Source organism: Camelus dromedarius, chromosome 10, assembly GCF_036321535.1.
Source record: "Camelus dromedarius isolate mCamDro1 chromosome 10, mCamDro1.pat, whole genome shotgun sequence".
Classification (NCBI taxonomy): domain Eukaryota; kingdom Metazoa; phylum Chordata; class Mammalia; order Artiodactyla; family Camelidae; genus Camelus; species Camelus dromedarius.
In genome coordinates, this window is record NC_087445.1 from 8,399,229 (window position 1) to 8,425,516 (window position 26,288).

General features: G+C 41.4%; 1 long non-coding RNA gene across 2 annotated transcripts in view; it reads left to right on the forward strand.

Annotated features, from left to right (window-relative positions):
* LOC116151468 (uncharacterized) overlaps positions 1 to 26,288 on the forward strand; it is a 241,574-nt gene that overhangs the window by 67,672 nt on the left and 147,614 nt on the right. For both annotated transcript variants that reach the window (XR_010382596.1, XR_010382595.1), the window contains one exon: positions 26,140 to 26,226. This is a non-coding gene — a long non-coding RNA (uncharacterized LOC116151468). The remainder of the gene's footprint in view (positions 1 to 26,139; positions 26,227 to 26,288) is intronic.

Below are 26,288 nucleotides of genomic sequence, written 5' to 3' on the forward strand. Positions count from 1 at the left end.
AAGCAGGGGAACCAGTCTGAGGACCACTTCATAAATCCTTTCTGCTGTGCAGATATATATGTATTAGGTGAGAAAGTGCTTCTCTTGTAATAATCAGATGATTATTAACAGGTCTCTTACCAGGTAGACCTTCATTCATCTCCCTCTTGTGACCGTGCCCACTTGACTTGGTATTATGACTAATGTGCATCGCAGGCTCTGGAAAGCCTTCTGTTTCCTTGTGTTGCTCACATAGGGGTTTTGTAAGTGATCCTGTTGAATGTTGAATCAAAGAATAAACTGAATCAAAGAATGAACATTGGAAATCAAGTCTACATCCCACAGCCAGAAGGGAAGGCAGTGAATCTTAATGTGTGACCTTGACTCTTCAGTGCTGCCTGGACTTGCCAGTGGCCCAGGTGTACCTGACCTCCCTGGTTCTGGTTCTTGGCCACTCTCCTCAGATCTGCTATCCTGCCTTCTTCTGTCACGCTGACTGGGCTTAGGCTAGGATGGGCACGTTGGTCTGCTCTCTAATATATCTCACTTTTGCTACATTCAAGTTGTTACAATTGTAGGCCTGTGCATACATCACTCATTTAACAAATATCTCAGTTCCACTTATTTCAACACAAGTGAGAGCTTCCTCTCCCTGGGCTCTGTGGTATGTGCTGACAATACAAGAATGCATAAGACAGGACCTCTGCCCTAGGCTACTAGCAAGTATCACCTGCCAAGGTTCAGCTGAGCCAGAGATGGTGGGGGTGGGGAGGAGTGGATGGATGGGAAGTCCCAGCATTAAAATTTTAGGGAGCAGTTCTCCATGATATCAGAGGGGAATATTTTTGCCAAAAGATCGGCCCCTGTCCCTGACGAGCCAAATAACCCAGAGACAAAATCTTGGAGCTTAGAAGAAAAGAGGCAGCTTTATTCCTTTGCTGGGCAAAGGGGACTACTGGCAGACTAGTGCCTTCAAAACTGTGAGCCCGTCTTAGGGTTGGGGCTTAGTGATTATATAGTGAACAAACTCGAGAGTAAAAGGGGATATTGATCAACAAGAGTCTCTCGTGAAACTTCCTCCTGAATCTTGGCAGGTCTGTCTGGTGTCATGGGGCCATCCGTTGGTCTGGAGGGTCATCAGCCCGCAACCTTCTTTATCTGATCAGACTCGTTAGGTGCCAGGAGGGACTTCGGAGGGTCTGGTCATTCTCCTGAGGTGGTCGTCCGGTGACTCCATTCCTAGGGGAATGACTCAGAATCCAAACATGATTGTAAATGTCAATTGCCAGAGTAAGGTAAAACAGACAGGGAAATTACTAGCTCTGACTCTAACCCTAATTGTAACAGTGGGCCTGGGGCTGGGGGCAGTGTCTGGTCAGTCAGATGTGCTGACCGTTGTAGAAGCAAATGGCAAGTATAAGGCCAGGAATTAGTTAGCCTAAGTGTAGCCACTTATTATTTATCTTTCAAAATGGTCATGATTCAGGAGCTTTTAAGATAACTTCCACAGGAAATAGGACCTGGTCCCTTAGGACATAATAAACTTTTTACCAACTTCCTCTCTTGCTTGTGGGTATGAAGCTGTTTATATTCTTCTAGACTGACTTCTCTTTTGGGCCTGAACTGAATGGGGCTGAGGTCATTGGGAGATTCACACCCACCAGATGTAGACTGGTTCTCTTCATGGCTTGAAAGAATTGATGTGCCTTTGTGACATTGTGATACAGGAAGAAATATGTATTTGGCCTTTGTCCTCAGTTCTAGAGCTCCCAACTCTCTTGTTGTTTCCTGAGTGATAGAGATGATAGGAGCATCTTTTGTTTTAACATTTGGCCTTAGTCCTTAGTTCTTGACACAAGAGCCTCTAAGACCCTTGGACTCTCTGGTGTGATTGGGTATGTTTTGTATGCTGATGAGATTGTCGGTGGCTGGGGGCACCTAGATAGCTCCAGGATGAGGCTGGCTGCTGGAAAGATGAGTGCATGACTAGGAGGGTTGGAACTTTCATCCTCAGCCTCTGACCTCTGGGAAGGGCTGGAGATTGAGTTAATCATCAATAGCTGAGGATTTAATCATGCTTACTTAATGAACCCTCCATAAAAAGTCATAAAGATGGAGTTTGGAGAGCTTCTGGGCAGTGAACACTTAAAAGTGCTGGGAGGTGGCCTGCCTTGAGAGGGTACGGAAACTCTGTGCTCCTGACCCTGTAACTTGCCCTAAGTATCTTCTCCATTTGGCTGTTTCTGAGTTGTATTTTTTTGGGAGAGGGGAGGTAATTAGGTTTATTTATTTATTTACTTTTTTTTAGAGGAGGTACTGGGGATCAAACCCAGGACCTCGTGCATGCTAAGCATGAGCTCTACCACTTAGAGCTATACCTTCCCCATCTGAGTTGTATTTTTAAGAATAAACCACTAATAGTAAGTAAACCTTTCCTGAGTTCTGTGAGTCATTCTAGCAAATCATCAAATCTGAGGAGGCCATCATGAGAACCCAGATTTATAGGTGGTCAGTCAGAAGTATGAGAGGCCAGGGCTTGTGGTCGGCATCTGAAGTGGGAGCAGTCTTGGGGGACGGAGCTCTTAGCCTGTGGGGTCTGTTTAACTCTGGGTAGGTAGTGTCAGGATTGAATTGTAGACACCCAATTGTCTTTGGAGAAGTTGGAGAATTGGTTGGTGTGGGGAAAACCCCCCACATATTTGGTGTCAGAAGCTTTGTGAGTAAAAACAGTTTAGAACCTCCAGAAAGAACACCCAGATAATGCTGTAATATCACTTTCAATAAATATGTTTTTAAGAAATTTGGAGTCTATCAATTTGGAATTTGTGATTTTTTTGGAAAATTTAGGATAATTTCTATTTTTACATTATCCAAAAAAAAGAGGCTTGGACACAAGATAATACTGAAAATGCATAAAAGATTAATAAACTGTCTTTAGCAACTCTAAAAGCAGGCAAAATTGACGCACTAATTAAAAATGGTACTTATCTTTTCATGGGGTCTTCTAAATAGAAGTCATGCTATTATATCTATGGTTAAAACATTCTGGTGCCAACTTTTGGCTAAGGGAGATTTGAGATAACTAGTGCTGATTTCCAAGCTACAAATCACCTATGTGTTTTATACAAAGAGACAAATTAACAATGACATAAATCTAATGGTTTGTTTGTTTTCAGGGGTATTGAAAGCTAGAAAACCATGGCAACCAATGTAGTCAGAGATGTTGTGAAAGGAACTTATACTCTTGGTAAAAATGAATTGGAAAAAAAAGGCGTGAAAAGTCCTGAAACACTCACTAACAGTTCTAGGCAATTTAACTTTTCTTTTTTCATTCTGATGGCAGAGTTACATGCCAGCAGGAGTGGTAGTTACAGTGAAGGGTGTTGTTGCTTCCCCTACAACTCTTATTTTCTAATTGTAAGCTTAGTGGCAGAGGCCCAGTTAAAAGCTCATGGACATGTTTTATAGTGAAGTTAGTGATAATGGTAGCATATCAACACTAAATATGTGCCATGTACCCTAAGCTCTCAGAGTCTCTCCTTATTAAAGTCATCTCTTAGGGTCTACATGAACTCCAGTAGGCCGTGAGAACAATTACTGTGTCCGTTCATTTACTGGTAAAAACCTTATGCGGCCAAAAATGGATTTATGAATGGTGAAATTGCTGCTTTGTTATTACTGTGTATACTCAGCCTTATTGTAAATTGATTGATGCTTAATCAACCAGAGCAAACTACATCTATTCAACAAATAATGGTACAAACCTTCTGATTCAAAACAAAATGGTAATAGGACAAGTTCAAATGTCAGAAAGCTTGCCATTTTTAACTGAGATTCAGCCACTTTTCTTAAATAAATACTCCTTGGATCATTGCATGCCTTGAGTTAATTCATAGAATTCTGAAAAAGTTAATTTTGGCTCTTTTCTTTGCCAGTGTTCTGGTTGCTTTTATGGAGGAATAGGTTTTTGGAGGTTCTAGTACCTAACTGAACTCAGGTTCACTCGCCTGACACACAGCAAAGCCAATCTCCTGACACTGGGTTGTGATGAAGGAAAGTACACTGTTTATTTGCAAATAGGCAAGGAGAGTGGGCAACTGATGCTCAAAAGAGCTGAAACTCCTCAGTGGCTTTTAGGCAAGGGTTTTTCTTTTCTTTTTTTCTTTTTATTTTTTTTCCATTCTTAAATTTGAATATAGTCAGTTTAAAATGTGTCAATTTCTGATGTACAGCAAGTTTCAGTCATATACATACATTCATTTTCATATTCTTTTTCATTATACATTACTACAAGATATTGAAATAGTTCCCTGTGCTATACAGAAGAAACTTGTTATTTATATATTTTATATATAGTAGTTAGAATCTGCAAATCTCAAACTCCCAATTTATCCCTTCCCACCCCCTTTCCCCCCAGTAACTATAAGTTTGGTTTCTATGTCTGTGAATCTGGTTCTGTTTTGTAAATAAGTTCATTTGTGTCTTTTGTTATTTTAGATTCCACATGTAAGTGATATTATATGGTATCTTTCTCTTTCTGGCTTACTTCACTTAGAGTGATGCTCTCCAGGTCCATCCATTGTTGCTGCAAATGACATTACTTTATTCTTTTTTATGGCTAAATAGTATTCCACTGTATAAATATACCAAAACTTCTTTATCTAGTTATCTGTCAGTCAGTGGACATTTCGATTATTTCCATGTCTTAGCTATTGTAAATTGTGCTGCTATGAACACTGGGGTGCATGTATCTTTTCAAATTAGAGTTCCCTCCTAATATATTCCCAGGAGTGGGATTGATGGATCATATGGTAAGTCTGTTTTTAGTCTTTTGAGGAATCACTATACTGTTTTCCATAATGGTTGCACCAGACCATTTACCAACTGTGTAAGAGGGTTCTCTTTTCTTTACAGCCTCTCCAGCATTTATTGTTTGTGAAGTTTTGAATGATGGCCATTCTGACTGGTGTGAAGTGATACCTCATAATAGTTTTGATTTGCATTTCTCTGATAATTAGTGATATTGAGGATTTTTTAATGTGCCTATTTGCCATTTGTATGTCCATATTAGAGAATTGCTTTTTTAGGTCTTCTGCCAATTTTTGGATTGGGTTCTTTGATTTTTTGTTATTAAATTATATGAGCTGTTTATATATTCTGGAAATTAAGCCATTGTCAGTTGCAACTTTTGCAAAGATTTTCTCCCATTCTGTAGGTTGTCTTTTTGTTTTGTGTATAGTTTCCTTTGCTGTGCAAAAGCTTATAAGTTTAATTATGTAACCTTTATTTTTGCTTTTATTTCTATTGCCTGGGTAGATTGCTGTAGGAGGACATTGCTAAGATTTATGTCAGAGAATGTTATGCCTATGTTTTCTTCTAGAGGTTTATAGTGTCTTGTCTTTTATTTAAGTCTTTAAACCTTTTTGAGTTTATTTTTGTATATGGTGTGAGGGAGTATTCTAACTTCACTGATTTACAAATAGCTGTCCAGTTTTCCCAACACCGCTTACTGAAGAGACTGTCTTTTCTCCATGTTATATTCTTTAGCAAGGGTTTTTAAAGGCAACATTAGGAGTAGGGCCATTGGGTGTGTAATCAGCTTGTGGACACTCTTCTGATTGATTGTTGGTGAGGTAACAGGGTGATGTTCTGGGAATTTTAATCATGAATCTTCTGGTTTCAACCAGTCTGGGGTCCAATGCTTGTGATCAGCATGTAATCAACAACTTCCACTGGGTGGGGGTTTTTGTTTCTGCAAAATGACTCAAAGATATGCATTAGGTTGTTACCTACAACCCTTGAGGAGAAGCTGGGAGGACTTTGACTTTGTTTTATCCCTGAATTGTTGTTCAAACCATTATTACTTTACTTGCTTGACTGCTTTTCCTTCGTTTCTGCATTTTCTCACTTCTCTAATCATTAACTGTTACAGCCTGCTCTTTGAAACTCGAGAAGGGCCTAGGAGACTGAAGTTTTTTACAAACAAGAAGCAGGTTACACAGAAGGGCTTGTACCCAGGAAGGCCCAACAAGGTCCTGCTCGGTTTCAGTTCTTACTCGACCTTTCTGGAAATACTTCTTTCCAGTCCCTTCATTTTCACTTTGTACATTTATCAGCATTAAAGTTCAGTGAGATTAAACAGACTCCTGCATACTCACACAACTGCACACATGGGATAGTGATCCTGGGTGGCTGGCTGGCATGAATGACCTACGGCAGTGAGTGTCTGAGTGTCTGCTATTTCAGCTGGAATTTTTCTTAACTTGGAGAGGAGCAAATAGTTAAAACATGGAAGGAGAGCAAAGGGAACACCACTAAACAGCATGGTTGTGTGTGTAGAGTTTCTGGTTAAGTGTTGAATGAAGTACCTTAATTTTATGACATTTCAAAAAACTCCATTGTTACAGCTCACTTTTATTTCATTGCACAGTAGAAAAATATATCAGACTTGTAAAATCCTTTCCCAGACTTTCATTTTAAAAGTAGATTTAGATGCTCATGCTTAGTACTGGATGATACATTTATGCTCCCCCAAGTTTTTCCCCAGGGGCTGCTCTCTTCTTTGCCCTCATCTTCACTGGCAATGGCTGAGGCTCAACCAGTGATCTCTGCCCCATGCTTCTCTCCTAGAGGACCAGAGTCCAGAGTAGAGAATTCAGACTGTATCACGTGAGCTGGGAAATACTTGCATAGACGACTAGTTTTTGCATTTACTAACTTCAAAGGATCAAATGAGAGGGTCTAGACCGAAGGATAGTAGTTGTATAAGAAGGCTAGTTTGAGTTCAAGATAGGGGGTTATTTCAGACAACAAAAGCTCTGATCTAGCTTGATCCTCCGTTTCCCTCATTTTCTTTTTTCCTCATTTTGCCTGGTGGAGTTGGTTTTCCCTTCTGTGGCACTTAACACATTTCTGCCTTCCATCACGATCTCACTTCATTTTGGTATCTGTTTCATTTCATTATTTACCTTTGTTTTCATGTGTATTTAGTCTACTGGTTCTTAACCAGCGGAAATTTTGTCTCCCAAGGGACATTTGGCAATGTTTGGAAATACTTTTGGTTGGCACAGCTGGGGTGGGGATGCTACTGGCATCCAGAAAGGAGAGGCTATGGATATTACCAAATCCTGCACTGCACAGGAAGACTCTCCACAACAAAGAATTATCCTTCCTGAAATATTAATAATGATGAGTTTGAGAAACCCTGCTCTAGTCCATGAGATTTGAGGGCAGGGGGCCTGTAGCTAGGTACATGAGACATAGTAAGTGATAAACCAAACAGTTGGTTAAAGAACAAAGTCTGTTTTTTTCTTATCACTTTTTGCAGTTGCAACCAGTGGTATGAGGGCTTGAAATTATGTATTTCTTTTTTTTTTCTTTTCTTGATTAGTCACTAAATGGGAAATCCAGAAAGATCAAACAATCCATTTATTCCTATGAATAAACATCAAAAAACATGAAAAAAGCCAACCTGAGGGGCGCTAGGGGCAAGCCAGAAAATGAAATTCATGTAACATTTCTTTAGAAAGGCGTCATTGAGTCTTAGCTGATGGGGCTGGCAGTCCTCACTCATCAGAAGAGGCACGGTCTCTTATCTCAGTTTGTTTTACCCTTTGGTGTGACTTTGGGATGTGGACTTGATTTGCAGCTCTCTGTTATGGACAGTCTTGAGATAGCACAGTACAGAGAGACACAGAGAGCCAGGCAGCCAGTGCACAGACGGCAGAGGGATGGGAGGGAAGCTGTGAAAGGGAAGAGAAAGTTTCTGCATCCCTTTTATTCCCGTGTGAAAAGAAACCATGCTTTTGCTGTTTTGAGAGTAAAAGATAAAGAGCACCGAGGAAGAGACAGCTTGATTCCCTGGGTCCCTGGGCCTCGCTCCCTAGCAGGCGTCTCTGTGAAAGCAAACCTCAGTGGCCGCGGCCCGCTCTTTCAGGTAGGGCTTTTACAGAGAACGGGAGCAGAGGCCTGATGACTCACCCACACCCTCCCTCTGTCAGTGTCCTGCTGACTGTGTGCGTCCACAAAGCAAAAGCGCAGAACTCAGAAATGTCTGTTGAAGGGAGCTGGGTATAAAGGAATTAATGCATAAGTGATGCAGGGAGAGATGTGGGCTCTTATAACAATCCAAGTAGTTACTGTATATTAAGCATTTAGTCTTTGCCAGGACTTTTGTTAATTATTGGTTTCATTTAATCCTCATATCATTCCTGTGAGTTAAGAAGGTTCTTCCCCCCCCCACAGATGACGTAATTGAAGTTCAGAGAGGTCAGCTAACTTGCTTAAGGTTTCGGATCTTGTGTGGTGGAGTTAGGATTTGAGCCTAGGTCCTTGCTGCACTGCTTCAAGGGGAGGGCTTCAGTTCCTATGAAACCCAGGAATGCAAGACAGAGGAGGAGGTAGAATTGAGTAAAGGGCTGCTTCAGCAAGTACCCTGCGTCCGCTCTTCCCAGCAAAAAACACCCTGGAAGGTGTTTTTTAGCTGCTTTTTTAAAAAAATTGAAGTATAGTTGATTTACAATATTGTGTTAGTTTCAGGTGTAGAGCAAAGTGATTCAGTTATGCTTATATATGTATATATATATAAATCATATATGTATTCTTTTTCAGATTCTTTTCCATTATACATAATTACAAGATGTTGAATATAGTTCCCTATGCTGTACAGTCTTCGATTTTTATCTTAGCTCATTTTTAAATGAAGACAACAAAAGGATCAGATGGCAGTGACAGAGTCCATTCTCTGTAATAAGAACTGTCACCACTTTACATATATGGTTTGTGACTCTTTAGGCCACAAACCGTGGTGAGGTCCCAATCGCTGCTGCCATCAACGTGTCAGAGACTGGTCCTCACTGCCTAATGAGAAAACCCAGCCTCCCTGTCAAATTCTCCAAGATTCTCTGTGAGTCTTGGGGTTTTGGATAGATCCTTATGCACATGGGGGCAGCTTCATTGGCAGCAGGCCACATTTCCTTCCTCTGTCTTTGCTCTGACCATCGTCCGGTTCTGTCAGTATGGTGCCATCCTGAAGAGTGTAGGCCCTGGAGTCAGACTCCCACAGGTCATGTCCTGCCTCTGCCACTAACTCACTGAGAACATGGACAGTTTGTTTGCGTCTAATTTCCTCATCTATAAAATAACAGTAATGATTCTGCCTGCATCACAAAGTTGTAAGGATTAAATGAAACAATTCATTCGGAGTGCTTAGCATGGTATCTTGTAAACAGCTCTCCTTGAAGCTTAGCTATTTTAAGCTCCACCACATCTTCCAGGCGTGGTACCTGCAGCAGTGTTTGAAATCTGCCCTGGGTAGAGCACTCTTTAGAGAGCTGTCTAGGGACACAGGAGGTTTCTGGATGTGGAGAGAAAGTAAGGGAAGATGGTGACTTGGAGCAAAATGGTCAGGGCTCCTCTCACCTTCTCTTCAAATCCCCCAGAATTTTGGAAAATTTTATTGGCCTAAAACTATGGGTTAAGTGTTTTTAATTAAACATTTCATGACAATGTTATATCTGCTTGTCTAAACATATAATTTGTGTTCTATGCCTGGGGTTTTCTGTTAAACTTTTTAATGTATGTTTTTGGGGAGGGCCCTTTTTGTGATATTAATGAAAAAAAGTTAGGTTCTCAAAAATTTAAGCACAATTTGGAAATATAAACTCCTCATCTTTATCCCTAGAGATTGTGATTAAAGAGGTCGGGCAAGGCAGAGATTTTATTTTAACCAATTTTAACGAATATTTCAGGCATCTTGGAGGTGGGTGATCCAGAAAATACTAAAACAGTATATAAAGTAAAGTTGGAAGAATTACTTATTTGGGAGAGGTTATCAAAATGTACATAATGGATAATCGTCATGGTTCCTGTGTTTCTCTTCAGAGGAATTTTTCAGTTTCTTTGATGAAGTGAGATGTGGCACAGCTGAGGTGCAGGAATTACCTTCACTCTCCCCTGGTCTTTTTAGGACTCTCATTCGATGCTTCATTGGGTGATACAGCCACACCCTTCCTACATCTTGAGCTGCAGAGTAATCAGTTTTGAAGTTGTTTCTGTCCACCACTCCTATCAATGGGGAGCAATAGGATTGAATGAACCTGAATTTTCACCCCGATGGGGGAAAATCATTAACTCTAAAGACAGATTTAATGGAAACAGTATTTAATTCTGCTTACAATTATGTATCTCTGCCTCAGGCAGAATCGACTAGGGCTCTTATTTGCAAATAAGATAATGCATTCTATTCAATCCAAATGCAAAAGGGATTTATTAAAGAATATAAAGAAGTTCACAGAACCTCCGGGTGGGCTTGGAGGCCCTGAAGTCAGGAACAGTGCTCAAAAACACCTCAGTCTGCTCCAGGGAGGACCCTGTAACCGTTGCTGTGGTGCCAGACATAGCAGCCCATGCTGCAGGTGCTACCATGGGGCACCAGGACCACCGTGTCTTCCACACTCCGAAATAGGGTGCTTCCCCTGCCACACTGCAAAAAGACAGATTCCTTGTGGAGCTTGCTTCCTAATATGTTTCTCTTCTCTCTTCAAAACTGAAGTTTCATGCAGGTGCATCTCATTATGGACTATGAGTCACATGTCTGCCTAGTGGGATGTTGAAGCTGGCTCAAGCCGGCTCTGAGTAGTGACAGTTAAGTTTCATGGACTTTATAGGCCAGTTTTTAAACTGTTGGTAACTTGAAGTAGGCCACAGTAGGGGGGTTTACACCATGGAAGTTGGCAAGTGATACAAAGTAATGGAATTGAGAAATATTTGCCATCACATCATTGCAAAGGATGCTGGGTAGATTGATCTCATGGTTCCTTTGGGAAGGTGGACCTCATAGTGGGTGCAATTCTCTAGACAGGGGAATGCTCTTTAAAATATGCCATATAGCAGGGTTTCCTCCAAGTGATTCCCTTGTCAGGGTATCTTTTGATGTCTGGTAATGTGGAGTGAGAGAGAACTGCAAGTGTGCTTCAGGTTAGAGCCAAAATTTTCTTGTTTGTCTGCCCCACTGGGCACCCTGCCAAGCAACTGTGTTTCCCTGAAATTGCTCAGACTGTTTATTAAAGGGCAGAAGGGAACCAAGTGGCCTAAGGAAACATCACTCTGAGGCCCTGGGCTATGACCATCCTGAGCATGGTAGTCTTCTAATTTTGGGTCTCTAGGAATTATTTCTAGGAGGGATGTCAAGAGGATAGACTCCAAGATAAAAATGATGATAGAAATGGCCACACAGCAATGATGAGACAGATGTAGCAAAGGGCACCACCATCCCTAAAAAAGAAAAAGCAAAAAAAAAAAAAAAAGGAGGGACTTCGTTGGCAGATTCATAAGTGAGAAATCCTATTGATGAAGACTCTCCATTGGGAATAAGGGAAATTGGATTGGCACGATGGTGTGAACATTGAACTATAGTCATCCCTTGGTTACTGCAGGGTATTGGTCCCATGCCCCTCCCTGGATACCAAAATCCGAGGATGCTCAAGTCCCTTATATGAAATGATGTAGTGTTTGCATATAACCTACACACATCCTTCTGTATACTTTAAATCAGCTCCTGATTACATATAATACATAATACAGTGTAAATGCTATGTAAATAGTTGCTGGTGTGTAGCACATCCGAGTTTTGCTTTTTGGAACTTTCTGGAAGTTTTTTTCCCAAATACTTTTGATCCATGGTTTGTTGAATCTGCAGATGCAGAACCTGCCTATATGGAGGGCCAACTGTATGTCTAGTCATTAGTGAAGGGTGAGAAGGTGTAGGTCCCATGCCCTTTTCCCTCCCACATCCTTGTCTTCTCCAGGCACCAGGAAAACACCTGGGGTTTCGGGGAATTCAGGAGAAACAGCTCTAGCCCTGCCCGGGACAGAGAGCTCATCCTGACAGGCCAGACTTGCAGCAGGGCTGCCCCTCGTTGAGATCTTCTCAGACACAAGCATTCCGGGGTCATTAGCCCTGCTGTGGACATGGAGAGTAGTGGCCAGGCTGCGGTGATGCCCCGCTGGAGACGGCCGAGATGTCTCTGGAGCCCGGGGGTAGAGACACGGCTCTAGGCTCAAGCAGAATGTTTGAAGGAGACTTTTGTGAAGAACACAAACCCTTCTCTTAGCCACGAAGGACCCTTAGTGACAGCACTGACAGCAGCTGCTGTGAGGGGTGCAGGGCAGGGCAGGCCACCCCGCCCAGCTGGTGCTGGAAGGTGACCCAGGGCACTGGTGGGGAGCCCCTGGTGGGTAACAGCCACTTCACCCACTGCCTATTAAACTCAAATAAAAATGTCCCTGAGTATACAAGTAATATGTGTTTTTGTAGAACATTTAAAATCTTAAGAAGTATAAAGAAAACAGTTTTAAAATTAGTATTATCTCCCACCACCCACTTTAATACTTTTCCTTTTCGCCCTTTTGTCTTTTCCTTTCAGTCTTTTTTTCCCTGTGTGTTTATGTTTTACATGTTGTTAATCTCATACTGTATGTTCTTAAACTATATTTTAACCATATCACAAGTATTTCTCCATATTATATTTTTCATAGTCATCAGTTTAAATGATTGCATGATACCACATATATGTACATGTATGTACACACATATCTATCTATTTTTCTATCTATTCCAATATAAATAAGGCTGGAATAAACATTCTTTGTACACATTTTTGATTATTTCCTTAAGGTAGATTTCTAGAATAGAAATAAAATTAATAAGTGTTTTAAAGACTGTTGATATGGCTTCCTGAACTAACTTCTTGAGTTACCATCTAGTTGAATATGTTGGGTACAGGCTAATATTGTGGTTAAGCACAGACTTTAAAGTCAGAAAGAGGTGGATTTGGGCTCTAACCCTACCACTTCCCATCTGTCTCACCTTGGTTGGGCCTCTAACCCTCATTCCCTCTTCTGCCACATGGGGATAGCAATGCCTGCCTTACAGTGTTGTTGTGTGGCTTAAATAAAATAATGCATGTAAAACCCTCAGCCCAGGAACTGGCCCATCTCGGCCGTACTGGAGGCTTCCCGGACCAAACGTACTCGCGGTCTTGCCTCTGATGGCGACTCGTGGTAGCCAGTCCCACCCAAGCCCTGCCTGCGTGGTGCGGTGCACCCTGGCAGCTCCTTGCTGTCCTCACTTCCTACCAGGGCTCTCTGACACCTGCAGTGGGCGCTTCTGTGCGTGCAGCTCAGAAGGGTGAGAGATTTAACGTCCTGCAGGCCAGCCCTTGACCACTGCGGGAATCCCGGGCCCTTTCTTCCCTGGGTGGATGGTCCTGAGGAGTGTCTCCTAGAGCTTCTCAGGAGGTCCTGTGAGATCAAGTGAGCAGTGGCCCCTGGCAGTTGCCAGTTCTACCCCACAGCCTGGGATTGGCTTCCCCTGCTCCCAAGCCCCTCCTCTCTTCCACAGTCCTGCTTCCTCTGGCCCCATTCCCAAATAAACCACCAGCTGGTGAACCTCAGGCTCTGCTGATGGGGAAACTCCAACTAAGACAGTAAACATCAGTAAATGTTGGTTTTGGTTAATGTTGTAAAAAATATAATTTTGTATTTCCCTTGTGTAGCATGTTCTGCAGGAAATTCAGTCACCTACCAAGGATTTCTGAGACTCCCTAGAAATCCTCGGGTGCCCCAGCGTTTGTTATTTCTGCTGCTTCTCTTGCCTTCTCTACATCACTGCTCTGTCCTCTGGCCTTCTCTGGTGGGCTTCTTCCCAAACTATGAGCACACAGGCTCCCCCGCCCCAGCCCCACCCCATCTTTTTTGTTCCCCACGTGCCCTTACCCAAGAGCTTTGTGGATAACAGAGAGGCATATGAAAGACCCATGGGGATCCTCTGACTTCATTCAATTAGGATATTTCCCTTTTTCTTGGAAAAGAGAATTAACAAACTATGGCTGTTAAGGAAATGATGCTAAAATCAGTGTGTCCTTTCCCAGAAGAGACTTCATGCATATTTTAATAAAGGGTGAGAAGGAATAACAAAGGAGATAGTTGATATTTTTTCCCCCTTAGAGAGGATAGCTCAAGAGACCAGGCTTTTGTTCTCATTTTCACGGAAGTAACCTCAGATCCATCCTCCACGTTCCTACCACTCCCCTGGGCTTTTGTTCTAACTTCATTTCCTGAGAGGCTGACTGGAACCATGTTATAACTACTCTTTCCTTCCCCAGAGTTGCCCTCCGAAAACACAAATATGATAATTGCAGTCTGTGGCTTAAAACCTGTCGAGGGGTCCTTACTGTCCAGATAGTGAATGGTCTCTCCGTGGACCCCAGGGTTCCTTACAATCCAGCATCTGCCTTTTCCCAGCACATCTTCCTCCACTTCCACTCCTTACTCTGCACATAAGCCTCAGGTTCTCAGCATCAGCATCACTTGTGAACTTGGTAGAAATGCAAATTCGTGGGCCCACATCAGACCTATCCAATCAGAAGCTCTGGGGTGAGGCACAGCAATCTGTGTTTTAATAAACTCTCCAGGTGACCCCGTGCATGCTCTAGGCTGAGAACTACCCACCTAAGCAGATAACCCCTAAGGTATCTGGAAATTCCTGTCCTTCAAGAGTCAATTTATCATCACCTCTTCCATGAAGCCTTTCTGCCTTCATCTGACAGCATCAACTACTCCTTCCTTGGCACCCACACGACACTTCCATTGTGAAGTGTCATACGATGTTTTCTAATTATTGCAATTTCCTTGTTCATTTCCCTGACTAGACTGTGAGATGCTTGCAAGAATAGACACTCTCTAAAAGCTTGCTTTAACTTTGATCCTCTCTGTCTCTACACGCGTGCGTACACAGAGACACACACACACATTATCAATTATAAAAGGAGGATATTGCAGGATAGAATAGGAAGCTGCTGGCCAAGTTCCTTGGCCATTTGCACCAACTGGGATCTGGGACCTTTTTTGACTGCCTCTCCCTGTGCACCACCATGAGGTGGTAGAGCCAGTTTTGCCCCAGATATTGAAGGAACAGATCCACCCTCAGCTCTTGAGAAAGGGGGCCTGTTGTCAGAAAAAGGTACGTATAGATGAGTAATTCCCTGTTTGCTCTATGACCCTGACTTTTATTTTTTTTTAATAGCTTGTAGTTGATTTTCTTTTCTCTTCAGTCTTAAGGCTACAAAGACTCCTTACTTAGTAAAACATAAGTTACTTAAAGAAACCTTGAAGTTGCCTGTTTCGGGACACTAGTCTGTGCGTAGTCTGGGAACAGACCCTGCCTCTCTGTCTGTTCACTGAGAGTCAGTCTTGTCTAGAGACAGTTCTGCTGTGGACTCAGAAAAAGGGAGAGCCAGGGCAGATGGAGGGGCGAAGGCCCTGCCTTTAGCTTCCTCTCCTGATGTCTCTGCAGCTATAAAGATGTCAGGTAGGGGCTCAGTGTTGCTGGCAACCTGGAGGGAAGTCTGCTGTGTCTGTCTGGAGAGACAGATGTGTCTCAGATGGGAGGCAATTGCAGAGACATCCCACCTGGCTAATGGGCCAGGTCTCACTCTGTTTTCTTTCTCTAGATATGCCCTGTGACCAATATACAGCAAATTTGAAATGAATCATGGCTGAAGTTTTACAATTGTGAATTCCAGGGTTTGTGGGTACTACACCACACAAATTCATTTACCTTTTTTTCTGCAGTTTGGATTGAATGCTAGACTTCCTTGAAAAGTCTTAATTTAAAGAGAAGAGCAGTGAGCAGCCTGCAGCTGTATTACAGTTTTCCTCTAGGCCAGAAGCCTTCCTATAAACCATTTGATGAAGTAGCAGATGGCAAAGTTACAACCTTTGTCGCTCTAAGACTTAATAGAAACCACGATCAACTATGGTAATGGACTGCCTTGTAACCCAAATTGATGCTTTTATTGTACTCTGATGGGCTTGTCACTTGTTCTGCCTCTTTGTTAATTATGAAAAAAATCCCTATAATTATACGTTTTCAACAATGAATCTTTGATCAGTATCCTTTAGATATAATTTGTGTAACTGAATACCCTTTTCTGAGTATCGCTTTAAGAACTAAAAGGAGGAAATAGATGACTCTGACAAATCCAGGGCAGTTCTGAGTAAGCGTGAATTGGATTTTAATAGGCTGCAGTGAGAGAGCCTGAATATACTGGAATGCTTTATATTCAGCAGCGCTCACCCAGGTCCTGGCAGTCAGGAATTCTGGGACACAGACTGTCTCCAGTAAAACTCTGAGTTTATGCCTGTTGTGGGCCGATTAAGGGTTGACACGTTTATCGCCCTATCAGTGGAGTGATGTGATTATCACCTCAGCTTCTCCAGGCTGAAGTGATAGATCCCAAGAGTCACCTGTTCCGTTTCTGTGGGAAGCTGCCTGGATGCGGGCCCCGCACAGGTGCAACCAGTGACTAAATGCCACTCTGCTGGAAGGGGGCAGAGGTTAATAGAAAAGCCTGCCTTTTGTCAGGTGTTATAATCAGGAAGATGAAAGTTTCATCTGTAATACAGTTTTTGCTTCTACTTCCTGGACGCTGCAATTATCAGCCTGGACAGAGGATGGGGACATGAATAATGGAGCTGCCCAGGTTAGCACAACACTCCATTCATCACTGCTGAAGGGCACAGTGTAACCCTCAGAACAGTCCGGGGAAGAGGGAGAGAGAAGGCCGTGCAGGTTCCTTGGGCCTCTGATTTACCAACTCGGGGAGGATGTGAGCGCCTCCACATTAGAAGGGGCCATACTTTTTCACCTTTAACGTCTGTAATGATATTTATAATGTGACCATTGTGTGGAGCTGATTAATCACACGACTGTCAGGTAGATATATTCTAGGCAGGCATTTGATTTCAGATATATGTGCTCCTTGTTCCGGGGCCATCTCTACCCCCAACATTGAGTAGAAACTGACTCAGACTCATGATTCACAGTAAACTAGTTCCCCCTTTATTACACATACCCCATTCCCTCTTTCAATGATGACATGATTACATTACATCATTGGTTTGAGGTTTGTAGAGAAAGGCTGTGAATCTGTTTTTATTATTTCCTAGTCAGTGCACAATATTCTGAAGAAGAATAGAGGAATGGAAACCTTTGGTTCAGGTCAGAATAAGTGCAAAAGGCTTAACTTTGGAAAAGGTAAAGACAATTAAATTTAAACTATGTCCCCAGCCAGGGACAGGGAGATGAAATAGTAACCAGTATCCCTGATCTTTGTGCCCTAATCAGACTTCCCTGGGCTCAGTTGGCCCTAGGGAGCAGTGGGAGTTTAAGGCAGGGAAATGAAGGAAGTTCTATTCCACAGTCTGGATCAACACTACAGGGGAGAGAATGGGCCCAGGGGCGGGAGACGGTGGGTTGACAAAAAGAAGACCTGTGACTTGGAGTCTACCAGATGGCCCAGGGCAGAGCCCAGATCCCAAGTCCATGGGCGACAGGATCAGGTCCAGGCACCACCACCCTGAAATCTAAAGCTGCTGTTCTATTGCCTGTCCCTGCCACACTGGATCTGGGCTGTACGTGGGTCGTCGGGTATTCCTGTTGGGAAGGGGTGGGGAAGGCAATATCAGAAGAACAAGGCAGGAACTGATCTTTTGTGAAGTTTTTCTTGAAACTGTGATAGAATAATGCCCTAAAAAATCAGCTGACTGTGGATTAAAAAGACGTGTAGGGCAGTGCGGGCAGTAATGGGTGGAGGACGGAAAACTGCAGAGAGTGGGTTCTCCAGCCCATCGAGCGATCACACAGCAAGACACGCCCTCAGATAGGCGAGCTGCACCCGCTGGCTGTTGCTGTGTCTCGGGTGATCGGGTGACCTGGCGCAGCTGAGACCCAGCTCTGTCCCGGTTCCTGGGCTCTCCAGCTCCTCAGAGGTGTGCTCGCCTGACTTGTGTCTCAGGCTGTCTTCTGTGCCAGCCCAGCGGACTGTAGAAGGTAGTTACCAAACAGGCCATTTCGAGGGGTTTATTTGTCTAGCGGACTTAACGGCTGCCAGTTTATTTTGGTTCCCTTGAGCTGAGAGGGTTCAGGTGGTGAGAAAGCGCAGCAGGGTAGCACTCTGCAGGTAGATTAGGAAGAGAAAAAGCCTCATTTTCTGTCTCCAGGAAGGACTCTTTCCTTTTTGTTGTCCGCTGAGGCCTAGAAGCTCCTCTTTTCAAAGAGAATGGAGTCTTTTTTGTTGCTGTTGGTTTCTGTGCTCTGTGACTCAGCCCTGGTTGGAGCTGGAACTTGACATAAAGCCACAGTAGGCTGAGTCACATATGCCTAAGTCACATACCTTAGGCTTCCCCTGATGGTACCTTGTTTGGTGAGAATTATAACTGAAAGGGAAACATAGTCCCCCAGGCCAGAAACGCAGCTTAGAAATGCTCATTTGGGGAGGCTCTTTTTTGTTTGCCATTTAAATAAATCCACTGATATAGATCAGTATTTGTGAGCATTAGGGAAGACCAAGTAAACAAACAGGGCCCTAAATATTTATTGCAAACAGAACCACTCTTGAGGTTTCCTGGTGGGACTGAGGAGTGGAGAGGGGTCATCATTTCCTGCACAGAGGAAATGGAGTGTTTCATTAGTTTTGATACAGACACGTTTTTCTTTTAAAAATAGTGCTTAATCTTGCCAAATTTGTGCCTCTTACTAGGTATATGAAGCATCAAGAATATTAGGTACAAATAACAGCATTGAGATTAACTCTCACTCCACCCCCACCATCTGGTTAAAACGATGGTAAAGGAGGGAAGCAGCTGCTGACCTTCGGGATCTGGCAGGACACTCACAACTGGGCCACGTGTTCTGCTGTTGGACATTAACAATCCCATAGGGCACTGACGTCAGATGAGGGTGTTCTGTTACTGCAGTGAAGTGACAGAAAAAACAAATGAGAGAACCTGATAACTTTGTCTACACACAGATACAGACAAACCACACAAATACCAGACATCCTTCTGTCTTGGCTACTGTGAGTGACTTTCACAGCTTTGGCCTCACAGATAAGATTTATTAGGAATTCAGTCTAGAATTGCTCTGCTCTCCTGATGGTATCCAATCCATAGCAGCATCCTGCTTCCTCTAAGCCTCCCCTGATCACTAACCCATGCCTAACTCCTGGAATGAATCCTTTCTCACTTTTACCGAGCTGCCCTGCAGTCCCGGTGCTGTGTGTCTTGCTGCCTGCCATGAGCACCAGACCCAGCTAGCTCACCTAGAGGTGTGTTCCTGGTGGTCTTCGGACGGAGGCCGTTGGTACTATTCACTGGTTTCTCAATAGCCAGTCCTTCCATCCCTTCTTTGCTGAAAACAAAACCATGATGTTTGGCTAGGAAACCCTCTTGTTCTTCAGGAAGGTCAGCCTCACTTCCAACCCAGAACACCTCATGGTTGGTCTTTGCAAATGTTAGGTTTAGGGGTGGGCATGGGAACCAAATCTGGTCATTGTGACCTGAGGGAAAATGGATTTATTGTGCTGTCTTCAAGCAGATATACATAAAAATTTTTTTAATGACATTTACTGTTTCCTTTCCAGTTTTACAAGCAATAGAGTGCAAAATGTTCATTACAGACAACTAGAAATACAGAAAGGCATAAAGTAAAAATTAATAATCACCCATAATCTCCACCCCCCAGAGATAACCATCGTTAGCATTTTGATGTATTTATTCCCAGTGTCTACATATGTTTTCTTAACTGATGTGTGATTTACCCACCTGACTATGTTAGTTCCAGTTGCACAACATAGTGATTTAATGTTTCTGTACATTACAAAATGATCACCATGATGTGTCTAGTTACCTCTGTCACCATACAAAGATATTACAATATAATTGACTGTATTCCCCACATTTTTCATTTCATCCCCATGACTTATATCTTCTGTAACTGGAAGTTTGTACCTCTTAATTTCCCTCACCTATTTTACTCATCCTCCAACCCCTTCACCTCTGGTAACCACCTATTTGCTCTCTGTATCTGAGTCTGTTCTGTTTTGTTTTGTTTGTTCATTTGTCTTTGTCTTTTATATTCCACACATAAGTGAAATCATACAGTGATAGTTTTCCTCTGACTTATTAATGCCCTCTAGGTCCATCCTTGTTCTCACAAATAGTAAGATTTCATTCCTTTTTATGGCTGCAGAAATACATATTTCTAATGAATATATGACATTTAGCTGTGTGAAAGTCCTCGAAAAATTTAAAATATTTCACTTATGGCAGAGCCTAAAAGCTAAGAAACTTAGTGTCCTTTTACTTCTCATATCATTAATGATATCTTAAGATATTAAAACATAGTATTTTAGATCCATATTATTATTATTGGTTATGTCCAATTGCCTTTTTTAAAGGATTATTTTTTATATGTGTTCCATTTTATTGAACATATTCAAAACAATTTATCTTCCTCTTTCCCTTCCTTCCTCACTTCTTACTTCCTCCATTCCTCTTTTTTTTCTCTTTCTCTCCTCCTTCCTTTTCTTTCCTTCTTCTCCTCCTCCCCCTTCTTGTTACATGGCTTACCAGCATTTCTTTAATGCTTTACTTCTTTTCCCTTTCACATGAACAGTAATTCTGGGTCACAATATTCTTTCCTTGAAACTCTGTTCATGTTGCTTCTTTATTTTTTGAATTATTGTTTTGGGAAAAACGTGTCATGCCAATCTGATATGTTTTTCTTTGAATGTACATCTTAATCTCCAAAAATATGTAAAAATTCTCTTTGAAAATCAGTTTGCTTCTTGAATAAATTGTAGAGTCAGTTGAACTACTCATGAAACTTCCAAAAAAAGATAGCAAAATATATTTCAAATGCTACATAATTAAAAGTATAATCCTTTCCAACGCTTGGTATTGTCAGCTCTTAAAATTTTAGCTATTCTGATGGGTATGTAGTGGTATCTCATTGTGATTTTAATTTGTGGGGTTTTTGGTGACTTGTGATGTTGAGCATCTTTTCATATGCTCATTGACCATTCCTGTCATTTCTCTATGGAAATAATTGTTTAACTGTTTTGCTTACTTTTTGTTGGCTTGCTTTTCTTCTTCTTATTGAGTTGTAAGAGTTATTTTTTATTTAGATACAGTCTTAGCAGATATCTGCTTCACTTTAAGAAACTGAGCTGGAAATTGGAACCAAACATATGGGTATGCGTTGATAAGAAAGGACTTTATGTAACTGCAATCTGTGGCATACGTTCGTATGTAACACATGTGCATTTCGTTCCTATTGCTGTGACAGATTGCCAACACAGTGGTTGAAAACAGCACAAATTTATTATCTTACAAGGTCTATAGGTCACAAGTCTGAGAAGGATCTTACTGGGCTAAAATCAGAGTGTCAGCAGGGGCACTTATCTTCTGAAGTCTCTAGGAGATAATCCATTTCTTTGCCTTTTCTATCTTTTGGAGGGCTCCCAAACCCCTTGGCCATGGCCTTGTTCCTCCATCTTCTAAGACAGCGACATCAGGTGGAATCCTTCTCATGCTGTCATCTCTCTGATGGTTCCTCCTTTGCCCTCCTCTTCTGCTTTTAAAGACCTTTGTGATTACATTGGGCCCTCCAGGATAATCTTCCTATGTTAAGAGCATCTGATTAACAACCTTAATTCCTCTTTGCCAGTGTAACATAACATACGAGCTCTGGGATTTAGGGTGTGGACATCTTTGTGAAGCTGTTGTTTGCTTACCACAGTAAGTATTATTAATTCTTAATATTCCTCCATATTTCTGTTTTTTTTTTAACCCATGAACTTCTGGCTTCAATTGCATCAGTAAGAGGCCTTCTACAGTGTCTGAGGAAATTTGACTGTGCAATAGAGGTGAATCTGAAATACCTTTGAGTTAGGAGGTTTACCCCATGCGAGTGAACAACTTGGGGTGGAGAGAAATTATTGCCCAACATCACTCTCTTGATTGGCTGTTATGAGAAAATGCCAGCTGCAAAGAAACCCCTCAAACCTTGAAGAAATTATTGTAGTGTTGTTAGTAATACTGAGCTGTTTAACTGTTTTTCACATTAAAGTCTATTGTCGAGAGTTCACTGAACCAGAGCACATAGAGCTGACACGTGGTTAAAGGGTTAGTGTAAGAGCAACAGAAGCTCTCGGACACAATTTCTGAGTGCCAGGGAGGCTGTCCCTTCTGAGCTTTCATTCTGTCACTTGGAATCAGTGCTGCAGTCTGTACTCTGAAATTTCCCAGAGCCTGACAGGCAGCGTCCTCCTTGTGCTCAGGAGTCCAGTGGCAAATGGGAGGTGTGTGCACCGTATTCCCTCATCCACTTCTCAGGTTTGTTTAGGTGCCGTACAAAACTTCCTTCTTTCATCAGCCAAAAGAAAACAGCAACAGCAAAACTCACCTGTAAACTGATTCAGGAAAATTACTTCCTTTTGGCCTCCCATTATTTTCCCAGACGTGTGGATCTCATTGTGGGCCCATTTGTTATTAATAAAACAGTCATCATACTCGCATGCATATGGATTTCTTATCACTTTGGTTTACTATTGAAACAAAAGGCTACCCTTGAATGAGAGACTTCTAATGAAATATGAAAACCGTATTAGTGACTGTTCACTGAATCACTTTCGTGTAAGTGAGATTGGTGTTTGGTTTGGTAAATGTTGAGGGTACTAGTTATGGTGATTTTGAATGACCTCAGTGACTCTCTGAATTTGGGTAGGAACCCATCTGGTCCTTTGAAAAGTTCAGCATATGAGTCATTGCATATTCAGTAATCACTTGATAGATTCAAACTGTGACTAGCATTCACACCACTCAGAGGCCCTGATTTTCTGTTAGTTCTTTGCAGTTGGCAGTAGGTCTCAGAGCAGATGTTTTTTTCTTTGGCCTTGGTGCATGTGAGGTAGGAGGAGTGGGGAAAATCTGATTTTCTATGTGAATCTTCATGGTTTTTAATCCAAAAGGAAAAGACCAAATACTTACGGAAAGCAGTACAGAATCCTCACAGGATGCAGTTCATTTGAGTGAGTGAAAAAAGAATTTGTAAGCTATTACATCAAAACTAAAATGAAAAAGATGATGTAATTCTCAGCAGAGCAAAGTTGATATTTTGGAAACTTTTATTTTTGTTTCAGTTGGAGTAACTAGAAGGTTCATTGGCATGCACACATAGGACTGTATCACTCACATGCCATTCTCTGGATCTGGTATCTCTTGATGCCAAAACCACATAGAATGCTTTTAAGATGGAGTCTAAAAAATACAGATACTAACTGACCTGTAATTAACAATGAAGTGTTACTTTTTTTGAGAGTCTCTCAATGCTATGACACAAGGCTCTCCTTATGTCTGCAGTCACTTATGTTAAACTAGTTTCTCATCTTATTTAAAAGTTGACAATCTTCATGAATATATATTTTGTTTAGCTCTTCCAATAATTCTGTGGGAGAGAGGGCAGATGGCTCCATTCTTCTATGGTAAATTAGGGGTCTGTTATGACCTGTGAAGATTCAGATTTTACCCTACCTGTAAGCTGACAAACTAGCCTGTTTATGTTCTCTGGATGCTGACAGCAGAAGTAAGACTCCCAGGTCAGAGGTAAAGGCCACACAGCAAACAGCATGAGAGTGGTGGTATCACGTCTGTTTCTTCATGCTATCTGAGTCCCATGGGATGACACAGATCAACCTGGCTGGATGCTGCCTTTGCAGCGGGTTGTGTCACAGAAGAGGAACGTACTGTTTTTATAGCGAGCGCTAAGCAAACCTGCTCTTCGTCTGCGTGGAGACATTACCTTATCCTTCAAAGTTGCTTGTTGCAAAAACAGCCCTGAGAAGTGGCCCAGATAAAGAGCTCCCAGGGCCTTCTGTTCTTGGCACACTCAGAAAGGATGTGCAAGGGTGTTCAGGGCCCAGGGGTATTGTCTGCTCAACAGAGTCAGCGTTGAGCTGATGCTCAAATCTAGGTTTTCTGATGCTGGCTTCAGTACTTTTTCATTAATGTTAATTAATGTCAGTGTTAATATCCCTAATATTAATACCTATACCAAAATGAATACTAAATGTCAATACCAACAATTTATGGAAAGTGTTAACCCTACACCAGAGACTGTGGGTGCTAATTTATATGCATTATCACTGAATCTTGTCATATGTCTGGAGATAGGTTTTGTGTCTTCCTTTAGAAATTAGAAAACAGGCCCAATTAACTACATTTCCTATGTTCACACAGCTAGAAAATTGTAGACTCCAAAATGCATACTATTTTTAGAAGCCCAGACTGTCTCCTTTGTGGATATAAATTTAGTGTCAACAGAAATTCTCTCGATCCAATTGTTTCCATCACAGCCTTGCGAGTCCTTGAAACCCTCACTGTTAGAGATTTGGTCTTTTGCTTTAAGAATCTATTTCTTGTCAAAATTCCAGATTCCTTGGGAGAGGCAACAGTGTCACATCAGTCATTGTATCTTTTAGAGTGAACAACTGGAGAAGGTCCTTTCAAGTTTGTAAGTGCTGGTGGAGTTGGGGGCAGACAGAACGTGAGGATGTAGGTGTTGCTTTGGGAAGGGAAGGCGACAACTAGGGGAGAGGTCAAGGCCTGAGAGAAGGCTGGGCTATAAATGGGAGCACTCTCCACCTCAGCTTGTGGTCAGTGTGCTTCGGCTTCAGTTCAGCTGATTCTGACAGCCTCCAATCTCTATTCAGGCGGAGGCAGTTCTGTAACCTCAAGGGTTTGGGCTCTGGGGCCAGAGTGTAATCCTAATTCATCTAATTCTCAGCTGTGTGATCTTGTATATTTTCCTAACCATGGTGCCCCAGTTTCTTCATTTGTGAAATGGGGATGATAATAGGGTTGTTATGAAGATTAAATAACTTCTAGGGTTAAAGCACTTAGAAGAAACCTTGACATTTAGTAAGCATGTGATAAATGTAAACGCTATTATTGTATGTTCTTATTTAAGCCACATAAAGACTTTGTTTGGAATGAGAGATAATATAGAAAATAAGAGTATTTTAAAAACATAACCTCCTTTAATTTATTATAATGTCATGTTAATAGTGTCTTCTTTATGATTTTTGACTTGCATGAAAATCCAGAAATAACTGAGAAATGATCAATTAGGTTCAATGGATTGTTAATGCCATTTACATAAAAATAATTATTTCCTGAATAAATCACAGCTAATATGAGAATAAAATCAGTTGCAATTTCTTTGGTTACAAAAGCATTGCTTTATTGATTTGACATCTGGGAATTCCTATTTTGTATCAGTCCTGGGCTGGTTTCTAGGGAGAGCACCCCTGTGAAGATAATGTCACCCCTCTACAAGGAGCCTAGTCTAGTAGAAAATACCAAGAGATGAACAGATTAGTACTTTTAAAAATAAGAAAATTGTAAGAGACATAAAAACATAAAGAAGGATGGAAAAAAATCACATATAATCTCACTTCCCAGAAGTAATTCACTCTTTACAGTTTTGATTTTTTAAGTCTTTCCTTATATATTTTAACATATAAACTGAATATATGATTTGTATACGGCTTTTTTCCTAACATTATATTGCATTCATTTTGTCATATGATTAAATAATTTTAGGAAACATGATTTTAATGGCTGGGCTTACCTCATATGCACAGATCACAGTTCATTTCAGTATCACTCTCCTTGTTGTAAATTTAGGTTTCTAGTTTTTCACTAGACCATAGCTAAAACATGAGAACTACCTTCTATGAGTCTTTGTGTGAATCTCTGATGTTTTCTGTGGCATAATAACTCCTTAAAACAAATACAAATGATCCATAAACATCAAGAAGGGGGATTACTACTTTAAAAATTTGAAATAGATGCTGACAAATTCCTTGTAGAAAATTTTATCAATTTATACTATCATTAGTATAATCAAAAGTAAATTATTCTGCATTCTCAATAATACTGGTTTCATTTTATTTTGACCAATTCTTAAGGAAAAATCATAGTTTTCATTTCTTTGGTCATTAAGGTGAGTATTTTCTGTCCATTTGTGTTTTTATCTTAGTTAATTTTTGAATAAAATTGAGGTTTTCATTCCTTTTTGACCCTTTAAATTTCCTTTTTTTCTAAACTGCACATTAATGTTCTTTGTCAAGTTTTTCATTACCATATTCATTTTTAATTGAAATTTATGTAATAAGAACATTAAAACTTTGCCATATTTGTAGAGAAGTTTCCTTCCATTTCGTTTTTTTGTTTTTTTTTTTTTTTTTTGTCTAGTCTGCAGAGGGAAGGAAAGAACAAACTTACAGAGAAGCAATTGTGAGACTGTGCAGGTCCTGAGAGAGAGAAAAGACAGCCTGTAAGGTAGGTGTAATTCTTTCCCTTCTTACACAGATAAGGGAAAAGAGGCTTAGAGAATCTGAGAA